The sequence below is a fragment of the Ambystoma mexicanum genome, chromosome 12, assembly GCF_040938575.1.
Source record: "Ambystoma mexicanum isolate Mex_15411 chromosome 12, UKY_AmexF1_1, whole genome shotgun sequence".
Classification (NCBI taxonomy): Eukaryota; Metazoa; Chordata; class Amphibia; order Caudata; family Ambystomatidae; genus Ambystoma; species Ambystoma mexicanum.
The window spans coordinates 1,063,149,715-1,063,164,764 of record NC_090936.1 but is presented as its reverse complement, the minus strand read 5'-3'; the positions used below and the strand labels follow the sequence as shown (position 1 = coordinate 1,063,164,764).

Genomic DNA, 15,050 nt, shown 5'->3' with positions numbered 1-15,050 from the left:
ACTCACGGATAGACTATGCTTGGATCTCAAAACCATTGTTGGGAAGAGCCATAGCCTTGGAAGTAGGGGCAATTACCCTTGGGGATCAGGCTCCAAGTACCCTCTCAATAGGTAGACCAAAGGGGCCCCCAGGTATTTGGAAGTGGAGATGCCCGGTCGCGCTGTTCAGGGTTCCAGTCCTGATCAGGGAGATAGAGGACAGAGTACTTGAGTTCACCAACCACAATAACTCAGAGGACACAAACCCCCAAAATTGGTGGGATGCCCTCAAAGCCACTGTTAGAGGTAGGATCATAGCAATCAAGGCCAGAAGGGAACGGGAGCGGAGATTGGAGGAGCAAGAATTAGAGGCTAGACTCAAGGAGGTCATGACCCGTATGGGCAGTAGGATGTCAGCAGCCACTAAAAGGTAATATAGGGCAGTGAGAGGTCAGTTGAACCTTATACAAACAAGGGCGGCCTAGCGAAATCTCCTCTGGCTGCGTCAACGGTTCTACATCAGAGGCAATAAGGCGGACCGCTTGCTGGCCAGAAAGCTAGAGGAAGGAGGCAGGCGACAAAACAATCTTGAAAATAAAGCGGCAGACAGGGGTCCTCCTTACCCAAAATCCTGACATTGAGGGGGAAATTTGTAAATTTTACTCTGACCTCTATAGATCAGGAGAACCTACAAGTGCAGACCAGGGGGCTCACCTGCGTCACGTGGGGTGCCGTCGGATCTCTCAGGAGGATAGGGATGCGCTGGAACTGGAGATCACTACCGACGAGGTTAAGTGGGTGATTAATAATCTACCGCCCAGCAAAGCCCCAGGCCCAGATGGCTTTGTATCCGAATTTTATAAGACACATAAAGAAGTCTTGATCCCTATTCTCACCAAACTGTTCAACTGCATAGGGTCCACAGGAATTCTCCCCAACTCTATGAATGAAGCCAAAGACATTCTAATACACAGGAAGGGCAAAGAACCGACCGACTGTACATCCTACCGCCCAATAGCTTTAATAAATGTAGATGCCAAAATTCACAGCAAGATCCTGGCCAACCGTCTTGAATCAGTCCTCCCCCAACTAATACACAGTGACCAGTCAGGTTTTATTAAAGGCAGGCAAACATCGGACAATGTTAGAAGACTGGCTCACCTGGTCGAAAAGACACAGAAGAACATCATCCCGGCCCTTCTCTTGCAGATCGACGCCGAGAAGGCGTTTGACCGGGTCGAATGGGGGGTTCCTGTTTGCGGCTATGGGCAAAATAGGGTTTGGCCCGGCTTTCATCACGCGAGTAAGGGCAAATTATCGTAACCCAGTAATCCGGCTAGCAATTAACGGCCAAATATCAGCCCCAGTTTGGGTGGGAAGGGGCACAAAGCAAGGCTGCCCGATGTAACCACTCCTCTACGCCCTTCACCTAGAACCATTCCTGGAGACAATGAGAGCGGCCAAGGATATAGAGGGGGTCCCGTTTGGGGGCGAGGATCACAAGATCACTGCCTTCGCAGACGACACGATTGTTACGCTCACCTGGTTCCCACGGGAGCGTCGACCGGAACTGGGGCGCTGTTGTTTCCACCAGCGTGACGTGTAATGCCGAGATGACTGACTTGGCTGGCCCGCTCAGCCTAGTTTGTCTGGCTCGCAAGAATATTCTTCTGCAAAGGAGAAGAGGAATTAACCACCCGTGGAATTGAGTGTCAACCCACCTTCCCCACTCCCGTTGTCTTCCCACAGATCACTCTTGATGTCCCCTCCTTAGTCTCACCTGATGGTTTGGAAGGATGAGCTCTCCATCCTGCGTCGACCGCAGGGGCGCGTTGATGACCAGTTACTTCACTGGCGTAGAGGAATTGGTGAGTTCCAGTATTGACTCAAGTCCAATTGTTCATAAGAGTTCAAATGTCTGATCTTCACTCTGTCCGATTCCTTGCAGGTTGCCGATTAATCCACTCGAAGATTTCCAAATGGCACTTGGTAAAATTCAGGTAAGTCTATTGTGGTTTTCTCCTTAGGGGCTGGGGTACGGCGATGAAGTAGAGTTGACTGTGCCGACCCGAGATGAGGTGAGACCCCCGTGGTAAATCAGGTAAGTTTTGTGGGGGGGGGGTAACTGGTATTGTCTTTGCTTTCTCCCCTTAGGGGCCGGGGTACGGCGATGAAGCAGAGTTGACTGCGCCGACCCGAGATGAGGTGAGTACCTCCCGTGGTAAATCAGGTAAGTCCTTGGGGGTAGCTTGTATAGCCTTAGAGAGTCCCCTTGCTCACCTTGCTGTCTTTGTCTCCTTAGGTGTCGGAGGGCGGCCGCGAGATGGAGAGAGCGTGATGGAATGCTGAAGTACCGCCAAGCAGGTGAGTTCAGCGCGGCGCCGTAGGAATGCGAAGCAATGCTTCAAAGACTTCTGTCTTTCAGTTCCGTGGCGAAATGGATCAGGATTCAGGTAAGGATTAAAGTTAAAACTCCAGTTCTAACCTTTATCCTTCTTTTCTTCTTGTTTCAGGAGTCCCAGGACTGAAGCGGGCGTGGCTGAAGACTGGAGCTGCTGAAAACATGGTGAGCGTTACGCTGCAGCAAGCAGAATAACGCGAAGCACGTGTGGCTGTCCGGGCATGGTTTAAATAGCCTTGGAAGATGATCCAGGTAAGTATTCTTCCACAGCCCCACCCAAGTAACAAAATAGTCCCTTCAGTAAAATAGTCCCTCCTAAGCCTCATTTGGCTTGAGTCTTCATGCAGCATGGTCTGCCTCAGGTGAGTATGCAGCATGGTCTGCTTCAGGTAAGTTATCAATAATGAGCCTGGCGCCCATGGCGCCAGGACTGACTTTATCTTTATGAGCCTGGCGCCATAGGCGCCAGGACTGCACCCAAACAGCCCCTAACTGGGGCTTTTGGGCATGCTCCAAGTGGCATGATGCCTGCTTCCGGGGCTGCTGGGCCTGGTCTGGTCTTCCGGGGGCAGGCATCATGACAATGATATTGTCACTGACCAAACCGATCACCTCCTGCTAGCAGTGGTGAGGGAATTGAACAGGTTCGACCAAGTTGCCGGCCTAAAAATCAATGCCCACAAATCAGAAGCGCTCCCCCTCACCTTGTCAGCTAGCGAGGTCCAGGACCTCAGGAAGGTGTATAACTATAGGTGGGTTGACTCTTCACTAAAGTATTTGGGAATTCATCTGACCAGGACCATGGGTGATTTATACACGGCAAACTTCCCTCCGCTCCTTCAGAATGTGAAATTGAAACTGGTGGATTGGGGACCCCTCGAAATCTCATGGCTGGGTAGAATCAATGCCCTAAAGATGACAATCCTGCCCCTGCTCCATTTTCAGCACTCCCTGTGCGAGTCCCGGCGACTTTCTTTAGGTCCCTACAAAGAATAACCAGTTGCTTTGTCTGGAATCGAAAGCACCCGAGAGTGGCGTCTTCCCTCATGAAAGCTTTGTCTGACAGGGGTGGAGGAGCCGGACTTTAGGGTAGACTATCTTGCAGCTCAGATTAGAGTCATCACAGATTGGCAAAGAAATGACAAGAGGGAAGGTGTGGAGGCGGATGGATAGAGCGGTGGTGGGAAAGGACCTGGAGGGAGTTCTGTGGTTGCCGAGGCAGGATAGGCCTTCTCGAATGTATTGCAGTGATATAACATCAACTACAGGTGAGGCATGGGATCAAGCCATTAACAGAGCACACATTACCACTTTCCCATCCCCGTATACGCCCCTAGATGGTAACCCACAATTCACTCCAGCAGTTTGCTCTGACCTTTGCTCCTTGGTTCCAGGGCGGCTGCCGGATGGTGTGGGATATGTTGGAGGGGGGGGCGAGGTGAAACAATTTGAGCAGTGCAAGGAGGACTTTGGCTTAGGGGAAAAGCAGAGATTTTCCCATCTCCAGATCAGGCACTGGGTCTCTCAACACCCGCTCAAGCAGGCGGGCTCACGCTCCCTCACCCAGTTCGAAAAGTACTTGGACACTGACACGGGGGATAAGGGGGTGGTATCGTCCATTTATAAACTCAGTAAGAGGCAGGAAAATTTACAATCAAGGAATTATATGGTCAAATGGGCGCAGGATGTAGGGACGGCCATAGAGGAACCGGAATGGGTAAAGCTGTTGTCTCAGATCCCGAAACTTGCAAGATCCATACAAATTTGGGAGATGTGGCTGAAACTGATGCGGAGATGGCACCTAACCCCAACCAGGTTAAATAAAATGTACCCCAACGTATCGGGGTTGTGCTGGAGGGAATGTGGCGCAGTGGGCTCCTGGGCTCATGTCTGGTGGGAATGTCCAACAATTTACCCTTTTTGGGCACAGGTTCAAGATGCAGTCGCGAAGGTGCTGGGAGTTCAGCTGGGCCAAAACAGAGGGTTGGACTTATTAGGCCTTAACGGGTTGCTGACAACTCTTGCCACTAGAGCGCAAACTTTACGTAATAATGATGATGGCGGCTTCACTGGCCCTTGCCCGGAAGTGGAAGTCGAGGGTCCCCCCACAGGAACACGAGTGGGTCGCTAAGCTGTGGTCACTGCTGGCCATGGAATGGCTCACCTATTCTATCCAGGGCCATCACAGGCGTTTCACGTCGGACTGGGCCAATTTGCTAGCATACCTAAAAGCGGGAGCCCGACGGGTCTGGTGCCCCAAAGCTATGGAACTACTGGGCATTATTAACCCTCAGGACGAATCGGACCGGTGAAGTCTTGAGACGATTAATCACAGCGACCCTAAGAGAGGCCGGTTTTAGAACCTGATTCAACGACCCACCCTGGCTCCTAAGGTTTTTTTTATTCTTTTTTTTTTGTTTGTGTTCTTGTTTCACCTAAAATGGGTAATAAAAATGTATTGGAAAAAAATAGTCCTTATGTTATGGAGCCAAAATGGCAGTGATGGGGCATAGTTTGGGCAACGCGAGCAGAGTTTGTTGAAGGGGCCGCAATCTGGAGAAGGTGCTGAGTCTGGCAGAGGTGGAGTCAAGTCGAAGGGGGGTTGCATGCACTTATTTGGGCCTAGGGCAGCAGAAAGCCTAAACACGCCACTGTGTAGGAGTAGTCAACGGGTCGATCTTTGGGAGGCTGGCTACATATTCCAATTACAAAGTCTACAACCTACAGTGCCTCAGCTGCTTTGCACCCCAATGAAGTATGTCTCTTATACTGGTTATATAGAATCTATCTCAAACTGTTTTTTGTTCATGGCTATCATTTATTTCAAGGGGAATGGGCCACAAGGGATATGTCTGAATATGAGGACACTCATGCCCCGTCAAATCAGGAATATAAAGACATTATTATGGGGAAGAGATACATTGACTATATTCTGTTCATTTGGCAAGGTACCGAAAATAATTTCAATATGTATAAGTAATATCTTAACAATAACAAATTCGGTATAAACTTAACACATTGTGATGCCAAGAGCATTGACTTTTTGGATCTATGTATTTATATTGATAATGGCAAGATCGAAACAAAAACCTTTTGTAAACCAACCGAAGTTAATTGTGTTCTACATGCTAGTAGTTGCCATAGGAGGGCCACCATCCTCAATATACCGGGTGGTGAATTTTACAGAGCAAGATGGAATTATAGTGATGATTCAGTTTGTAAAAGAGTGTGACCTCATTTCAGATAAATTTCACAGGAGAGGGTTTTCACCTAACAATGTAAAATCATCACGAGACAAATTGGAAAAATGTAGAAGGGAAGATGCACTGCAACGCACAGAGAAGTCCAGTCCGGACACCTACTGGACTGTGGACATCATTACCCAATACTCTAATGATGCCCACACCCTTTACTCAATGGCTCAGAAACACTGGCACCTCTTACTGATAGATCCGGATCTCAAACCACACTTAGCGGATAAACCCAGATTTATTTACAGCAGTGCACCAACAATTAAGAAATTATGTCCATCATTTCTGGATCCACCCACTGGTAAACCCTACTGGCGGTAGTGATTGGTTGCGGCCATCTAAAAGGATTCCACAAATGTGGAACCTGTAGTATGTGTCAGTATGCCCATCAGGACACAGAGCAATTCAATTACAAACCAGGTGTTACAATAAAAAAAAAAAAAAATCAGAGAATTCATCAATTGTAAAACTACACATGTGATTTATGAAATTGTACGATCGGACTGAAAAAAGGTCCGACCGTACAAAAAGTCAGAAAAATGCTACCACCAAAGGTTCAAACACCAAAAGTTTGAACATTTGGGGGTAGGATTGTAGGTAAGTATAAACAAATAAAAAATAATAATACAAAAAAATTAAAGGACTGAGGGGGTAGAGTGAGCAGGGTGTTCCAGGGTACACACCCGAAAAAAAAAACACGGGCAGCAGGGGTTTCCCCGCAACACCCCGCTCACTATACCACCCAGTACAGTGAGCGGGGTGCTGCGGGGGGAAGCCCCCGCAGTCTTTTTTTTTATACTTACCTACAATGCAACCACCAGTAGGGGACTGTTAATAGGAAAATGTTGTAATCCAGACACCATTCTGGGTGATCTCCAATCCTTGCATGCTATACTGGCATTTGGCACAAGGATTGTAACCTAAAATTGTGCCATGTATCATGAGAGCAAGCATGGGCACACACTACTATGGTGATAAATATTGCAACATGATACTCTGCCTTAAAAATGTATTACTTTGTCAGCTATTCATACTTTATTCTATATCTTTTCCATGCAATGTCTGGTGTTTCCACCACATACCCAACTCCACCATGGTATGTAAAATAATATGTTTTTACATTATGTTTTGATATTGGGATTCAACCAATTGAACATTATGCTGTGAATGCTTATTTGTCAAATTATACAAGTTGCTAAGTTTTGATTAGCTGGTTAAATTGTTATGTTATTTTTGGGCGCACCGGGCAGCCTTGAGAAAGACAATTTCTCGAAACACGTGTTGGCTCTACAGCATCAAATGGGCACCAAATTTGTTGTGAAGAACAGAATAATAAACACTAATTTGTGTTGCTAAGCGCATTGGACCAGTATATTTAATTTTGACTTGTTGTTTGCTGTAGTACAGGGGTAGTACTACTATACTAGTCCTTGCAGCTGGCAAAAGGCGGGACAGAAGTCCTGGTCTAGCGCACCGAGAGTCTGGTGTACCCTCCCTGTTTATTTGCACAAGGGATAAGGGTTATGGGTAAGGGTCATGGGTTTGGGCCAACCAAATGATCAGTGTCAAGTTTACCTAGGACCGAAGTGCCTTTAGGGGGGAGTGGACCATCATGTTAATGGATGCCCCTGTGTCTATCAGGGCAGACTGTACCTTGACCAAGCACTTTTGCCGATGGCACAGACTGCTGCCTGCGCCCAGGACCGTTGATAAGAAAAAAAATACTTCCTCTTCTTCCCCTTCCGGATCTGGGCATGCAGGCTCATCTTGGCAAGCTTCTAACTACACCACTCTCGGCTTGGGCCGCACCAATCCATGACGGCCCTTGGAATGCAAGAAAGGGTATTGCATCCTGCACACCCTTACATAATAATTTAACTTACTGCATCACCCACAGGTTTGTCCACTTGCTAGGTACTGGTCTGTATGCGTTAATGGTCCCTGCAGAAAATATGGTGATATGATAAGTCATTTATAACGCGCCTGTACACAAGCGTTTCTAGGCGTGACAAGGAGAGGGAAACAGGAGGAGGACAAACAATTATCTTATTAGGCCTTGTATGACTCAGATCATGAAAGTGCGGGGAAGAGGGCAAGTGCAGGTGACTCAGTAAATGGTGCCAGAGGGTGGCTCTTAAGTGCAAAGAGAAGGGACTGTAGGGTTACAGATACAGAACCTTGAGTGATGAGGGAGCCCGGAGGCAGTGCAAGGGCAACTGGACATGCAGGAGCCTGGGCCCGAGTTCAGGGGTGGCCAGGTGACTAGTGTGCAGAGCTATCAGGGACATTAGCAGAGGAGAGGAAGAGAGAAAGTGGAAGCGGAAAGAAAGGTCTTGAGTTGCTTCCAGAACTGGAGGTGGTTCTGCTCAAGTTTGAGAGAGGCAGGAAGGCTGTTCCAAAGGGAGGCCCCAGCAGAGGAAAGAGTTCTGCCCCCATTCTCTGCTTGGAAAAGCATCAGACACTCCAGATAATTTGAGGTGGATGAGCCGAGAGCTTGAGAAGGAAGACGTTTATGAATAGAAAGTGCAGTCCTATGCCCCAGAAAGCCTTGTGCAGTCCCAAGCCCCAGAAAGCCTTGTGGACGACACAAAGGTTCTCGAATTTGATCCTTGGAGCGAGTGCAGAGATTACAGAGCTGAAGAGATACGATCCCTGGGCTTGAGGCCAAGGACAAGCCTTGCAGTCCTGTTCTGGATGAGTTGTAAAGGTCGAAGAGTAGAGACAGGCAGATTAATAAAGAGGGTGTTGCAATAGTCCAGCCTGGAGCGGACCAGTGCCTTAGAGACAGCAAGCTTCTGGGGAAAAGTGAGAAAAGGCAGAATACCTGTGAGGAGGTGCAGCTGAAAGTGTGACTTCTTAGAGACGTCAGAGATGTGAGAAGAAAAGTAAAGGGTGGAGTCGAGGACACCAAGGTTGTTAGCCTCACAGAAAGGAGCAGGAAGAGGGCCCAAGGTGGGCGGTCAGAGCGGGAGAGGAAAGGAGCAAGCAGGTGTCCCGATGAGGAGGATCTCGGTCTTACTGACATTAAGGCAGATATCACTGGCAGCAAAACATTCCTGAATTGCCGCCAGAGAGTATGGTATGAGAGAAGGAGCAGTGGTGGCTGAGGGGAGCTTGAAGGAGAGCTGGGCGTCATCCGCACAACACAAAGTTAGAACAGAATGTATCGATGCAATGGGCCAGAGGTGCCAGGTAGTGGTTGAATAGGCAGGGAGAAAGGTTAGACCCCTGGGGAACACCACATGTAGAGAGAGAGAGAGATAGAAGAGGAAAGACACCAGTTGGACCAGGGAGGGTCGGTCAGTGAGAAAGGAGGTCAAACCGGAATAGGGTCTGACTAGGGTATCGAGTCAATCCATCTAAAACCATTCCATCGAATGCTATACCATCGAAAAGCTATTCCATCGAAAGTCCTTTCCATTGACTATAATTTGATGGTATATTCGAAACTAGGGTTAGGGGTGAGGGTTGGGGCTAGGGTTAGATTAAGAGTTAAGGTTGAGGGCATGGGGGGTACCCCCCCCACCCCAATATACAAAAACACATTAAAATGTTACAAGGAGCTGGCCAGTGCCGAAATGTCAACACTGGACAGCTCCATGTAACGTTTTAACGTTACAAAATAAAAAATATATTAAAATGCTATCTTTTACATGTAAAAGCGCCTTTCGATCGAAACCAGTCCATGGAAAAGATAGCCTGTCAATGCTTTGATAAATTATGCTTTTTTCCAATGGTGTGGCATTTTGATGCTTTTTTTTCCGATGAAATTACTAGGAATCCTGACTAGTGATACCCAGGTTGTCACGGAGGCGATTGAGCGGGATGGCATGGTTGACCGTGTCAAAAGCATAAGATAGATCAAGGACAATGAGGACAGATGGAAGAATAGAGAGCAAGTCTTCATGGGTGTTCAGGAGAGCAGTGTCTGTGCTTCTGGCAGCTCTGAAGCCAGACTGGGGGTCGCGGAGATAGTAGGCAAAAGATTCAGTATGCAGATTAAGCTGGGAGATGGCCAGATTTTCCAGGAGTTTGCCCAGTAAAGGAGCAATGGCAATCGGGCAATAGTTAGCCGGAGAGCACGGATCGGCAGAGGGCTTCTTAAGATGGGGGTGCACAAGGGAGTGCTTCAGGAGGAGGGGAATGTTCCAGTGGCAAAGGAGTGATTGCGGAAATCGGCAAAGGTTGGAGCCAGGGTGTCAATGTGGTCCTTGATTGTTCTGGATGAGCAGGGGAGAACCTGCTTTGACATGATTTTCTTAGATCGGACTTGTATAGAAACATCATCAGCAGCGGGGGAAAGGAGAAGGGGAAGCGGCCGAAGGCGGGTCAGGGGTGGCAGAGGAAGAGAGAATAGGCTGGATGTCCTGAGTTTGTGTTGAAATGAGAAGCCAGGGCCGTGCAGAACAGGAGACGCAGAGACTGCAACAGGACTGGCAGCTCCTTGGAGATTTTGAAAAATGTGTCCGAGTTGTTAGATGCCGCAGAGACGCGGACATGGATTTAGGCTCTCTTGTTAGAGAGGACACAGAGTCTGTACTCCCTTTTGAGCAGTTGATAAGGCCACTTTGTCAGAGGAAGTGCCTGATGCAATACACTTCCTCACCGCCGCCCTACACTTGCGTGGCGACGTCGGGATCATACTAAGAGTTGCACTTGGAAGTGGGCTTCAAGCGGATCCTCATGACAGGGTCAAGAGTGTTAGAGATAAAGAGATGAAGGTTAGAGAGCGAGTGAGCCAAAAGGTGTAGGAGGAAGAGAAAAGGTAGCGGCAAAAGCCTCCACTGACGCACGCGTCATTGGTCAGATGACAGAGAAGGTAGGTGGCAGTGCTGTGGGCGGCTTGACCGGAGGGGGGCGGGGGGGAGAAAGAGAGAGATATGGAGATATGAGCAGATCAGAACATCCAGGGTGTGCCCTAGAGTGAGTTGGTCCAGAAGGGAGGCGGGGGGGAGAGAAAGGAGATTGAGATTGATTGGTGGCATCCAGGTGGATGTTCAGGTCTCCAAGGAGAAGAAGAGAGGTAGAGGCAAGGGGGGAGGAGGAAAGGTCAGCCCACTCACACAGGAAGAGGGCAACTTGGCCAGGCGGCCTGTAGATAGTGCCCACAGTGAGAGAGAGGCCAGGAGAATAGAGGCATTCAATTGAAGAGAAGTGTTGCATAGGAATGACAGAAGCAGGGATCCACTCCGGGAAAATCAAGGCTACACCCTCATCGGGATTGTTAGTTCTGGGTTTAATGCCTGGCTAGTATGATGTTCAATTGGTAGGTCGTGGCTTTCCTTTTCCCACCGCACAAATGTCTTCTGTTTTCAGTGACCTGAGCATTTTGTCTTTGTGGGATTATTGCCGTGAGGCCATCTCACGAGAGTGCACTAGCTCCAAAATGTGGTGTGCGCGTACTGCCTGGTTCTCTTATATCGGCCTCTGTGGTTTCACAAAATAGCATCCCTGGATCAGCTAGTCCCACACACCTTCATCCTCGTTAAGTAGGATGTACGTGAATGCCAGTTGATGAAAGCGACCATGGAAAGCATTGGGTGATTTGCGTTCAGCATCTCTCAGAATTAACTGCGTGTAATCTCTGTAGACCAGCAGGATGAAGTATGCAATCAGCGCTTCTGTAGTTGTTTTGTATGAATTGTCAGTGGGGTGCAGAGTCTTAAATTCCCTGTGGACCTCCTTTTCAGTTGGGTAGAGCAAGGTTGATCTCTTGGCAAGACCATAAAATTCCTTTATGGATTAAAAGTACATGTCCAGCCACTCGACACAGAGGGACCAACTTTCACCTAGATTGGAGGATGCTCTTGAAATGTAAAATCCTCCATTGGCGAAATGTGGTGTAAAATGCGCTCCACTTGCCATTTTCATTACTCATGGCAGCGTCGGGATGCAACATGCCTGAAACTCATTGCCACAAAAACATTCGGGAAAAAAGCAGTGCCATGACAGCACATATCCGAACATTGTGAAGGACACCTCTTGTTATCTATCCGACTACACGGGACATACTCCGACACGCACCATTCCAACCCCCTACTTAGGCCGTGGTCCCAGACCCTTGAAGCAATGCACCACGTGCAGAATCTGATCTACCCTCCTTCAGCTCACCCCAGGGTATCCAATATTTAATTTCTAACCCTTACTCGTAATCACCACCTTCAGTTGGAAATCACAATCCCAAGTACATTCTTTAAAACCTGGAACTGGTGTTACGGATAAGAACTGAAAGTGGGAGTATTCTACTCCCTATTTTTTTTTAAGTTCGGAGTTAAATGATTTTTTTTAGGGAGTAAAAATGTAATTCCAATTCCAAATGGGAGTATTATATATGCGAGTAAAAATAAGTTTAACTCGCAAACATGTTTTTTTAATAATTCTTTCTTTGCACCTAGTTATTTATGCACATTAAAAGATACATGTTTACTTCTCCCGATCAGGCAGTAATAATAGTAGTGTCTTCCTGTATTACTACGTGCACTACTGGTCAAAACATATCCATGGAGCTGATAGGGTGAAAGCAGGGGCACAATATTCCATGTGTCTCATTCCAACTTTAGTTGGGAGTATTTTGACACCCCATTTTATTTTTTGGGGGAGTATTTGCCTATTTTTAGGGAGTAAAAGTGGCTGATACCCCCCTTATCTGTAGGGCTGCCGGGGACAGTAAAAATATATTTTTTAAATCTTCCTGTCAGTCCTTCTTCAATCCTAACCTGATCAACCAAACCTCTCAACAAACCCGATGTGGCTGCACAGCAAACACAGGGATAAGCTTCGAGCCAGAGGATAACATGTCTCAGAACTCCTCACACACAGTAAACGTTTCTCGACTTCAACAAGATTGCGTAAACCATGCGCCGGTCTAATAGCACTCATCCCTGCAGCCCAGACGCCGCACTTACTGCTGCGAGACCACATCTGTGTAAATCCAAGATGGCGGCAAAGCACATCTCAATGATAAAGAATCCTGCATACTAGGTGAATCAAATGGGTTCACTAGGGAGCATATACAAATTGGAAAGGGATCTTTAGCCGGAAAGCCTGACCCAACAACCAAGAGCGGATCTAGCCCCTGTGAATGGGTACAAAAAGCTGAAGCAGGTAGATGGATGGGGGCACGGAAGGAAAGACGAACCAGAGTAGACAGGGCAGCAGGCTGTGGAGCATGCAGAGATGTGCCAGAATACCTTGATTCAAAAAGGAGTACGCCATCAACAATGAAAAGCAGTAACTTTGCAGTCAGCCTACAAGACATGCAGGGTGACGAACTGGAGAGGCGCTCCACAAGCGAGGAAGTAAGGAAACCTGTTAAGTGTGGGGAACTGTGGAGCCAGGGTAGACACTCCATCAGTGATTCTGCATTGAGAGAAACTGCAATAACCAGTCGAGTAAGCAACCCTTGGTTTGGGACCACCATGCCAGAAGAAGCAACCCCCAACCTGTCATGTGAGAAGGAGATCCCAAGTCTAGTTGTGGAACTGGGGGGCAAGGAGAGGCTCTCCACCACAAATCTCAAGTGTTTGAAGAAGGTACAATGTGTGGAAGGCACTATATCTCAGTAGTCAACACCAAAGAAACTGTAGAGTGAGATGGGCACTATATCCCAGTATTCGGCCCCAAAAATGCTGTAGAGAAAGTCGGCACTAAATCCCAGTATTCAGGCGCAAAGCAGCTTCAGAGTGAGACGGGCACTATATCACAATATTCGGCCGCAAAGAAGCTGCAGAGTGAGATGGGTACTATATCCCAGCATTCAGCCGCAAAGCAGCTGCAGAGTGGGACAGGAACTATTTCCCAGTATTCAGAACAGAAGAAGCTAAAGAATGAAACAGGTACTGTATCGCAGTATAGTTATACCTGCAGACCATCGCAGAGAACCAAGGCAAGGAAACCATCAGACTTCTACTATCCTGAAATATAAAGGGAAGTTACTTTTAAGCTACCATTGGAACTTTACTTCGGCAAGAATTGTTTGAACTTTTCTGTTTTAGTTTAGGGTCAGCCAAGAGGCTGAAGGATTCACAGGTTTAGGTTTAAGACTTATGTTGCCACCATTTGGAGTTCTTTTGTTGAGAAGGTGTCCGGAAGAGGGCTTGGACTTGTAAAGACAGACGTCCCTTCACTTATAGTAAAGGTGTGCAGGACTATTGGTTTTCCTGCCATCTCTCACTTTATTATAGTAATCCCATTTTTGTTCTAGTTGAACCCCCACCTGGTACTTTCAGGCGTTTACCCAAACTACGTTTTGACTAAAATCATAATACAGGTTTTCGAAACAATAACTACCGTGTCCTCACTTTGTCAGATTGCATGTGTAACACTACTTGGTCGCCACAACCCCCAGAAAACCATACAGTGATACTATGCAATGTCAATGTGCACTATACAAATAACACAACGTAATATTAAAGGCAATTTGCAAACTCGTTGACAAAAAGAAAGGATACATGCATACCCCCCTGCTTGATGCTGTCATATTAAACAGCTGGCAGATAACCTTTTCTTAGTCACAATGCCAGAAGGTTAGTGGGCAGAATGATAGGCGGGTAGGGGAAAAGGTCGTAGGTGAAGGCTATAAGGGGCATGTTCTAGTGAGTATTAAGGGATGTACAGAAAGGTTCAAAACACGCCAGTGCCTACAGTGTGGAGCCGAGGTGTAAGCACAGAGAGATCATACCTCATTGAGCAGCTCAGAATTGATCATGGGGTTTTTAGGGAGGTCACGTCTCAGTTTGAGGCGTACCCTTCACACTGCAGTTACGTGCACACATGGAGTCGCAGTCAAGAGCTTGCCATGTAGTCGCAGGAACTGCATGGAAGATTAGAACGAGACACTGCTTCTTGTCGCTTTGCCAACACTCTGCCCTTTTCTGCAGTACTGTATGTATTCTACCTCCCACGCCTACTAAGAGTCTGTACAAACAGGGATAACCCTCACCTGGGACACTGAGCCGGCAGCAAGCCCGGCTGCCCACGGTGAGAAAACCTGGGAAAGCCTCATACTGCGCCTGCGTAGCAAACCAGCTGGTGTCTGACGCGTCCCGGCTACCGTAGACTCGTTCCATACCCTTGTGTCAACATTGCACTCTGCAGAATGGGGCTGTAGTGTCTAGTTCCCATCCGAGAAACGGACCATAGCAACGCCCCGCCTACTCCGTTTCACGTGACTTTGGGCACGTTCCCTATCATTCATCCAGCGTCTGACGTCATCACTAATTTTCAGGAGCAATTTTCGCAAGCGGGGAGGCTTTGGCTGCTAGAGCAACCTGATTCTGTGTACGCTTGGCTGGCTGATGTTTGGGCATTTTCTTCGGCATACAAGCAGTGGTGTCGCTGGAGGGGTGGCTGGCCCCGGGCCCCTCTGAAATCCTGGTCCCCGTTGTGCCCCCCTAGCCCAGCTGAGCTGCTCAACGCAA

General features: G+C 47.9%; 1 protein-coding gene across 2 annotated transcripts in view; it reads right to left on the bottom strand.

Annotated features, from left to right (window-relative positions):
• Nucleotides 1–14,790, bottom strand: part of MEST (mesoderm specific transcript) — a 272,991-nt gene extending 258,201 nt beyond the window's left edge. The window contains exon 1 of one of the 2 annotated variants that reach the window (XM_069629615.1): nt 14,573–14,790. The gene's annotated coding sequence lies outside the window, so the exon portion shown is untranslated. The remainder of the gene's footprint in view (nt 1–14,572) is intronic. The other variant, XM_069629618.1, reaches the window with a different exon arrangement.
• Nucleotides 14,791–15,050: the final 260 nt, after the last annotated feature.